At 38.7% G+C, this 7,692-nt stretch overlaps 1 long non-coding RNA gene across 1 annotated transcript; it reads right to left on the bottom strand.

Annotated features, from left to right (window-relative positions):
- Positions 1-1,863: 1,863 nt before the first annotated feature.
- LOC309647324 lies at positions 1,864-6,786 on the bottom strand. Its single transcript, XR_014255965.1, has 2 exons — positions 4,063-6,786; positions 1,864-4,026 (listed from the first exon to the last, which is right to left on the bottom strand). It is a non-coding gene; the product is annotated as an uncharacterized lncRNA (long non-coding RNA).
- Positions 6,787-7,692: the final 906 nt, after the last annotated feature.

The following is a 7,692-nucleotide window of genomic DNA, read 5'->3' as shown; positions in this document are numbered from 1 at the left end:
TTAGTGATGTTGAGCATTCTTTCATGTGTCTGTTGGCAATCTGTATATCTTCTTTGGAGAAATGTCTACCCAGGTCTTCTGCCCATTTTTGGATTGGGTTGTTTGTTTCTTTGTTATTGAGCTGCATGAGCTGCTTGTAAATCTTGGAGATTAATCCTTTGTCAGTTGCTTCATTTGCAAATATTTTCTCCCATTCTGAGGGCCGCCTTTTGGTCTTGTTTATGGTTTCCTTTGCTGTGCAAAAGCTTTGAAGTTTCATTAGATCCCATTTGTTTATTTGTGGTTTTATTTCCATTTCTTTAGGAGCTGGGTCAAAAAGGATCTTGCTGTGACTTATGTCATAGAGTGTTCTGCCTATGTTTTCCTCTAAGAGTTTGATAGTGTCTGGCCTTACACTTAGGTCTTTAATCCATCCAGATTTGATTTTGTCTGTTTTCTTGTCAATATCCATTCCCTGGGCTCTAAAGTTTTAAGGAGAGAGACAGTGACTCTTCAGAACTTGACAGAGTGCATGGCACCTCACCAACGCTCACTAAGTATTTACAGAACCAGTGACTAAAGGAATATGTGAAGGAATGGAAATCATAATGTAACTGTGCTTGCTTGATCCAGGTGCATAGGGATACACCTGTGTGATGTCTATATGACCTTGGATATGTTACAGCTCTTCTCGGCCTCATCTTGAAAATTAACAAGGTTATTCATGATCTTTAGAACCCTTTTATGTACTAAAATTAGATATCTGTGTTTTATGAAAAATAACAAATATGGCGGTACTTATTGATTTCTTTTGAGAAGAAGGATGGGCTATTTATTTTGAGAATAAGGAGGAGACATGCAGGTGTCATAGTTAGAACATCAAATGTTGCTTTTCCATCAACCGTTGAGGATCAGGTACCGTGAGAGCAGAGAACTCTTGGTTTCCACATCCCCTTTGAGTGTAACAACGCAGGTATTATTGAGTTTTGGAGAACTTGTATCATCATGCCTTATCATGCATTTTAATAAGTCAGATATTTCAGGTCACTTTGATTCCCTTAAATACTCACATTGTAAAGTACTGAAAGTAAGGAGAGTGTATAAGAAATACAGAGGGCCAAGACTCCTCATGAGAAGTCCAGCGGAGCAGGGACCTCTGTGGGATGCAGTGCGGAAACAGGAAGTGGTACAGTTGAAAGTCAAGAGCAGGGTCTAGAGTCAACCAGACATGGGTTTGAATGTCTCAGAGACTCAGGCCTTTTCTGAGTTGTGTGATCCTGGGTAAGCCACTTAACATCTCTTAACTTCCAGTTTTTGACTTATAAAATGGAAATCAGAATTCTTCGAAATGCAGTGAATCATGAGATATGAAATACAAAGGACCCTGAGTATAGTATTAAACAAATGATAACTACTGCTGTTATTATGAGTACAAGTGATCACAGAATCACAGGTTACAAGGTTATAAATTGTCTAGTTATTCCTGATAAGTTTAAATAACATGTCTCTAATACCAATTGAATCATTGTTAGGGTTTATGGGCTGATTTCTTCTAGTAATACTAATACTGCTTTACATATGAAGTCTGCAATAACAGTTTTCAGAGCACCTCTTTTTTCAAATGCGGTAAATGAATTACCACATTTTGATCTCATTCCAGTGTACAAAGCAAATGAGATATTTCAAAAGTCCTCACACTAAGATTTATTGAACCAGTTATTTGGGTCAACATTTTTTGGGCACAGATCAGCATTGGATTTAATTCCTTTCAAATACTCAAGTGTCTCTTGACCTTAGAAACAACTGGCAGTAACTTGATAGACCAGTTAATTTGCATGGACTCTTTGGATGTATACCATTCAGATGTGGCAATCTGTATATCTGAATATTTTCCAAGTTTTCTGCCTCTAGCACCAAGCTATTTCAACAAGGCTTTAATTACTTTGCAGTTTTCCCCCAAATCTTTTTTTTTTTTTTTTTTGCTTAGGACAGATTTTTTTTTAATGGCGTTCCATATAAATTAATTAAATAGCAGCTAAGGAAAAATGTTCTTTGGATATAATTAGTGAGAGTTCATTATGCAAGGAAAGTGTTACCAGCAATGGCAGGAGCCAATAAAAGCATGTCACCCAGGTCACCAGATAAACAGTCCCTTCCTCCCATAGAGTGTGTCCATGCCAGCCATCAATACTCAGAGCAGTGTTCCTATTTATTCTAACAGATGATACCACATCATTTAATTTGGTTTCTCTGCTGTACGAAGACAAGTTTGGACCTCTTCTGATAATAATAAATTTAATAGGAAGAGCAACAGTGGTTTTTTTTTGTTTGTTTTTTTGTTTTTGTTTTTAGCAACGGTGTTTTGTAATGTGAATAAATAAGTAAATCACCAATTGAATAAATATTAAAGGCCTGTTTTGTGTTAGGTACTCCAAGGGATTCACGATGAATAAAGCAACATCCTTTTCTTCTAAGAGCTTACTTTCTAACAGGAGAAAAATATCACATACAAAGTACTGTAGTACAAATAATAAGGTGAAAAACATAATAAAACTAAGATTGACATTTAGTTAATATCTACTGTGTGCCAGGCATTGTTCTAAATAATTTCCAGGCCCGATCTCAGGTGATCTTATGATAACCCTTTGAGAAAGGCACTGCTACTCCTTTTACTTTACCTGCAGGGAAACTGAGGCACAGGGAAGTTAAGTAATTTGCTCTAGGGGACTCAGCTAGTAAGGGTTCAACCTAGGATTTGAACTCTGATGGACCCCCAAACTCTTGTTTTTAGAGAATACCTTAAATTGAGAACAGAAAAAGTACCAAGGGAAATGAGAGGATGGAGAGATTACTTTCAGATCAACTTCAGAGTTACGATTTATAAAATGCGGATAACTATGATGCCTGCTTTGTATGGATGTTTTGAGATTAACCAAGACAGTACCTGTCAAGTACTTCAATATGAGGCTGAAGTTGTCACCTGAGCCATGTGGGGTCCCTCAACCACAGCATGGGTGTCAACCTCCTAGCACTTGACTGAACAGGTTCTGCCCAGATGGGGGCATCAGCACCCATCCAAGCCAAATGCCTCTCCCTCTCCGGCTCCAAGAGTGCTCGGATCAGCTGGACAGCCCAGTGTGGACTTCCACCAGGGCAGTGGTGGAAGTCCACACTGTCCTAGGCAGGTATCCAGGAGAGTACTCCACTATATTAGCTATTGTTGGTGTGCCAACTCCAGTCTACCATCTGATACAGTTTGTAGACACTGGAGTCCAAAATGTGGCTCTGAAGAGTCCTGGAAGCTTTTCTCACTTCTGAGTTGGAGGGTTTCAAGGAGAAACTGTAAAAGTGCCATTGAGATTTTTTTTTTTACATCAAATTAAGTTGATCCAGACACATATTTTCAAAGGGAAAATCAACTCCTTTTAAAGTGTTTTAGAACAAAGCAGAATATAAGTAAAAACAAGTGGATGAATATATTTTTCCTTGGAGAACAATAAGTACATGTCCTTATAGAGTGGAATGCCAGGATGCAGATGTTAAAATAGCAAATTTCTCAAACCATGATATAGGTCAGTCTCCTGGGGTAAATCTTGTTCTGTTCAATAAGATACTGTGAAATGGTTAACATGGGGAAATGTAATCAATACTTTCTTACCCTACTACATTAGAGAGTCAAAATCTAGCACCGGGGTTTAAAATAATCTCGAAATTTCGCTGGGAAATCAAATCGAAACTGAAAAAGTATGACAGGAGTAATTACTTGAGAACTCAAAAGAAAATTAAAATTCTTCAACATACAAGTCTACTAGAAGAGACCAGATATTTAAGAAAACCAAAAAAAATTAAAGACGTCATTCGAAACATTCTACCAGCTGGTGTCCTACAATTACCCAAAGTACACCCCTTTCCTCAAAACACTGAGGGCTGGGAATGTGATGGTTTGTTCACACCATGATCCCTATGTCTTTTTTTGCAATTGCTGGTATTTTTAGTCTCTCAGTATCAAAGTAAAAGTGCAGATCAGCTTTGAAATCTGACAGCCTCCTTCACACACACACACACACACACACACACACACACACACACACACACACACACACTTCCTCCTAAATGGATAATCTTATTAGGATTAAATTGTATGTCAAAATGTCATTATGTTTAGTTTCATCATATCTTCTAAAGGAATTGGTACAATTGATACACTAGGTAACTTCAGAATGAATATTTTTGATGATGTTGTCAGTTACTATAGTAAGCTGAATAATAACCCCCAAAGACATCCATTCCTAACCCTGAAACCTGTAAAGTGTTATTTTACATGACAAATGGACTTTGTAGATGCAATTAAGTATCTTGAAATGGGGTGATATTCTGGATTCTTTTGTAGACCTAATGCAATCACAAGGGTCCTGATTAGAGGGACCCAGGAAGGTTAGGGATGGAAAGCACTGTGATGACAGGAACAGGTGTAAGAGAAAGAGAATCTGCAGATGCAGTGCTGCTGGCTTTAAAGATGGAGGAAGGGCCTATGAGCCAAGGAATGCAGGTGGCCAGTAGAAGCTGGGAAAGGCAAGAAAACAGATTCTCCTTTAGAGCCTCCTTTAAGAGTCTGCTGACAACATACATAGCCCAGTGAGACTGGTTTTGGACTTCTGACTTCTAGAACTGTAAGATAATAAATTTGTGTCATTTTAAGCCACTATTTTGTGATCATTTGTTACAGCAGCCATAGGAAACTACTATAATTACTATTACCAGTAATTGTAATTACTGGGTATAATTACTGGTAATTGATGGGTTTATAGGCTCAGAGCAGAGAATGAGCAAAAACTTACTGACACAGAGATTTCAGTTCATTTAATGTACACCACTCCTCTGATGGATCTTACCAAACCACCCAAATAGAATCCAAAAGTATGAGATGGAGTCCAATTTATCATTTTATTTCCTTTTGAAGCTTTCTTTTTAGTGTTATATCAAGAATATTTTTCCTAACCCAATGTTATAAGTATTTTTCTCTTCTAAAATGTTCGTAGATTTATCACCTATATTTAGGTCTACATTCACTTTTTGGGGTAAATTTTGTGTATGGTGTGAGGAGGGGTCTAAATTAACTTTTTTTGTATGCAGATATATAGTTGTCCCAGCACCATTTGTTGAGGAGAGTATCTGCTCCACCAATGATTACTTTGGCAATTTTGCCCCAAATCAATTGACTATAACTACAAGGGCCTATATCTGGACTTTCAATTTTGTTCTATTGATCTATAAGTCTATCCTTATGCCACTACCAAACTGTTTTGATTACTGCAGCTTTACAGTAAGTTTTAAAATTGGGGATTGAAAGTCCTTCAACTTTACTTTTTTTTTTTTTTCTTCAAATTTTTCTTGCCTAATCTGGGTTCTTTGCATTTCTATATAAATTTTAGGATTGGCTTCTCAATTTCTGCTGGCATTTTGAAAAGTTTTATGTTGAATCAACTTAGGGAGAAGTATCTCATATTTCTTAAGCCTGGCTTGCCCTCGGTTTAGATAGATCTTCATGTACTCAGTCAGCTAATTAATACTTGGCTCCTCTTGGGACTTATTATTGGTAGGACAGAGATGTGAAATCTTTTCCTGGAAGAAAGTTTCATCTTTCAATTACTGATTCATCCTGCTTCAATCACGTACCAACTTGGCAGGAGTAGGCATCCATTCTGCCTTTTCTTTCCAGCTGGTACCTTTCCCATGTCTACTCAGCATTGTTCACTCTTATAGCTCCATTCCCTCTCAGCCAGTCTCCTGTTTTGGCCTCATGCCCCATTCACTTTCAGACTCTTTACTCTGCTTTCCTCTCCAAGTCCTGTGATTCAGAGTCCCTTCATAATACTGTGAGCATTTGCCTCTACCTAGTCTTGTCCAGAGGACAAATGAGGCAATTGTAGAATGGTGGATCAGATTTCAGAAGCCATGGCTTCTCTTCCTGATCATGTCACCTATGGACTGTGTGATCATGGGCTGGTTATTAACTCCCTACATCAGTTTCCTCTTCCAAAAAATGGGAATATGGATAACTCTCCCATGAAGCTCACAGAGTTGCTTGAGAGTCAAAATAGGTAACATATAAGAAACTTAATTAAAAGCAGCAAAATACATTAGTATATTGTATACATATACATATACATAGTATAGTCATTAAGCATTTAAAACAGTATGTTTCTTCTCAGCTAGATTATATGATATCAGTATATTTCTATGGCATCTAACATATTATGAAGTGTATAGAAGGGGCTCCATAAATATTTTAGTTGAAATGATGAAAATCTATGAATTAGCTAGCAATAATAATTTGAACCTGGGGCAAGGCCAAGAAACTTCTGTGAGCATGTGTGTGTGTGTGTGTGAGAGAGAGAGAGACACAGAGAGACAGAGAGACAGAGATACTTCTTAACACCTTAAGAGACTAGGATCTTGTGGAACAAACATTGGTAGGGTGAGTCTTAAAAATGAGCATACAAAACCTGAAGTCTGAACTTGGAGAGAGTCAGGTATTGAAGCTCCACGTTGAGAATTTATAGTTAAAGATGGTCATGGCTCCTCACCCACACCCCCACCAAAAGCAGCACAGTTTTTATAAAAAATAAAAAAAGAACAGTTCTTTGACTTCATTTCATAGTTCTTCAGAAACACAAAAGGGTATAGAAGGAGGCAGAGGGGAAAGCTACGGCAAGACATCAATTCTAATCTAAATCCCAGAACCCACGCTCTACTTGGGTTGAAATCATTACAGTCATTGCATCTCAATTTCTAAGATTCCATGAAAGATGACACCCAAGTCTAGGTGCACATCACCATGTCCAGGGACCTCTTGTGAACTCTCTCAGGCCTTTCCTTGTTCTCTCTCATCCTCTCCTCGTATCCAGATGTGTTCTCCAGAGTTGTGCATGCCTGGTCTCATTCCCACTTCCTCTTCCCATGGATCGTTCAGAAGTCCCGCCTGACAACTTTACACACTCTACCATCCCGCACGGGGCTGTCTGACTAAATGCTTATTGAGTTGAGTTGACCCCTGGACCTTCTTCTCTTCCTCATCTCTTTTCTTCCCAAAGAACTAAGTTTCCATTCCTCCCTTCATCACACGTATGTGTTTATTCCATGCAGGCACTGTGTAGGGGATTACAAAAGTATTAATTAAAATATGTGGAGGAGTTTTACAGTTGACAAACTGTATTATCATTCTCAAATGGGTAACTGTAGGCCCCTGCTATTCACCACCTTTCCTGGAATAGAATATTCTCTTGCTTAGAAGCATTGCCATCTTAAACTTCAAAGAGCTCCCTTAGCCTCAAAACTGTGATCGGGAGAAAGCTAGTGTGTATGTCCCTCCCATCCAACCACAACTCTCCTACATCTTTCTCCTGCAAAATCCAGGGGACTTATTTTTCTTGGGAAAGTTCTGTTTTCATTAGTTACCAGGGTAAAACACTGGCTCATGACAAGTACACATAGTGAAAGTAATCTGGCTGTGTTGCATTTTCTGGCTACTGAGTCCGCTTGGGGTAGGGTGGGTGGTGACTGCTGCCACAGCAGCCTCCAGAGTAGAGTGCTGCAAGGGTTCAAGGGCATGGATTTGCCTCTGTTGTTTCCACCGATGTCTCACAATGATCAAGGAGGTAAAATACACTCCACTTCACTGGCCTTCTGCCACTTCCCCTCCCCATCCCTGAC

This window comes from Balaenoptera physalus, assembly GCF_965194825.1.
Source record: "Balaenoptera physalus genome assembly, chromosome: 18".
Lineage (NCBI taxonomy): Eukaryota > Metazoa > Chordata > Mammalia > Artiodactyla > Balaenopteridae > Balaenoptera > Balaenoptera physalus.
Note: the sequence above shows the minus strand (reverse complement) of the source record. Positions and strands in the feature narration are given on the sequence as shown.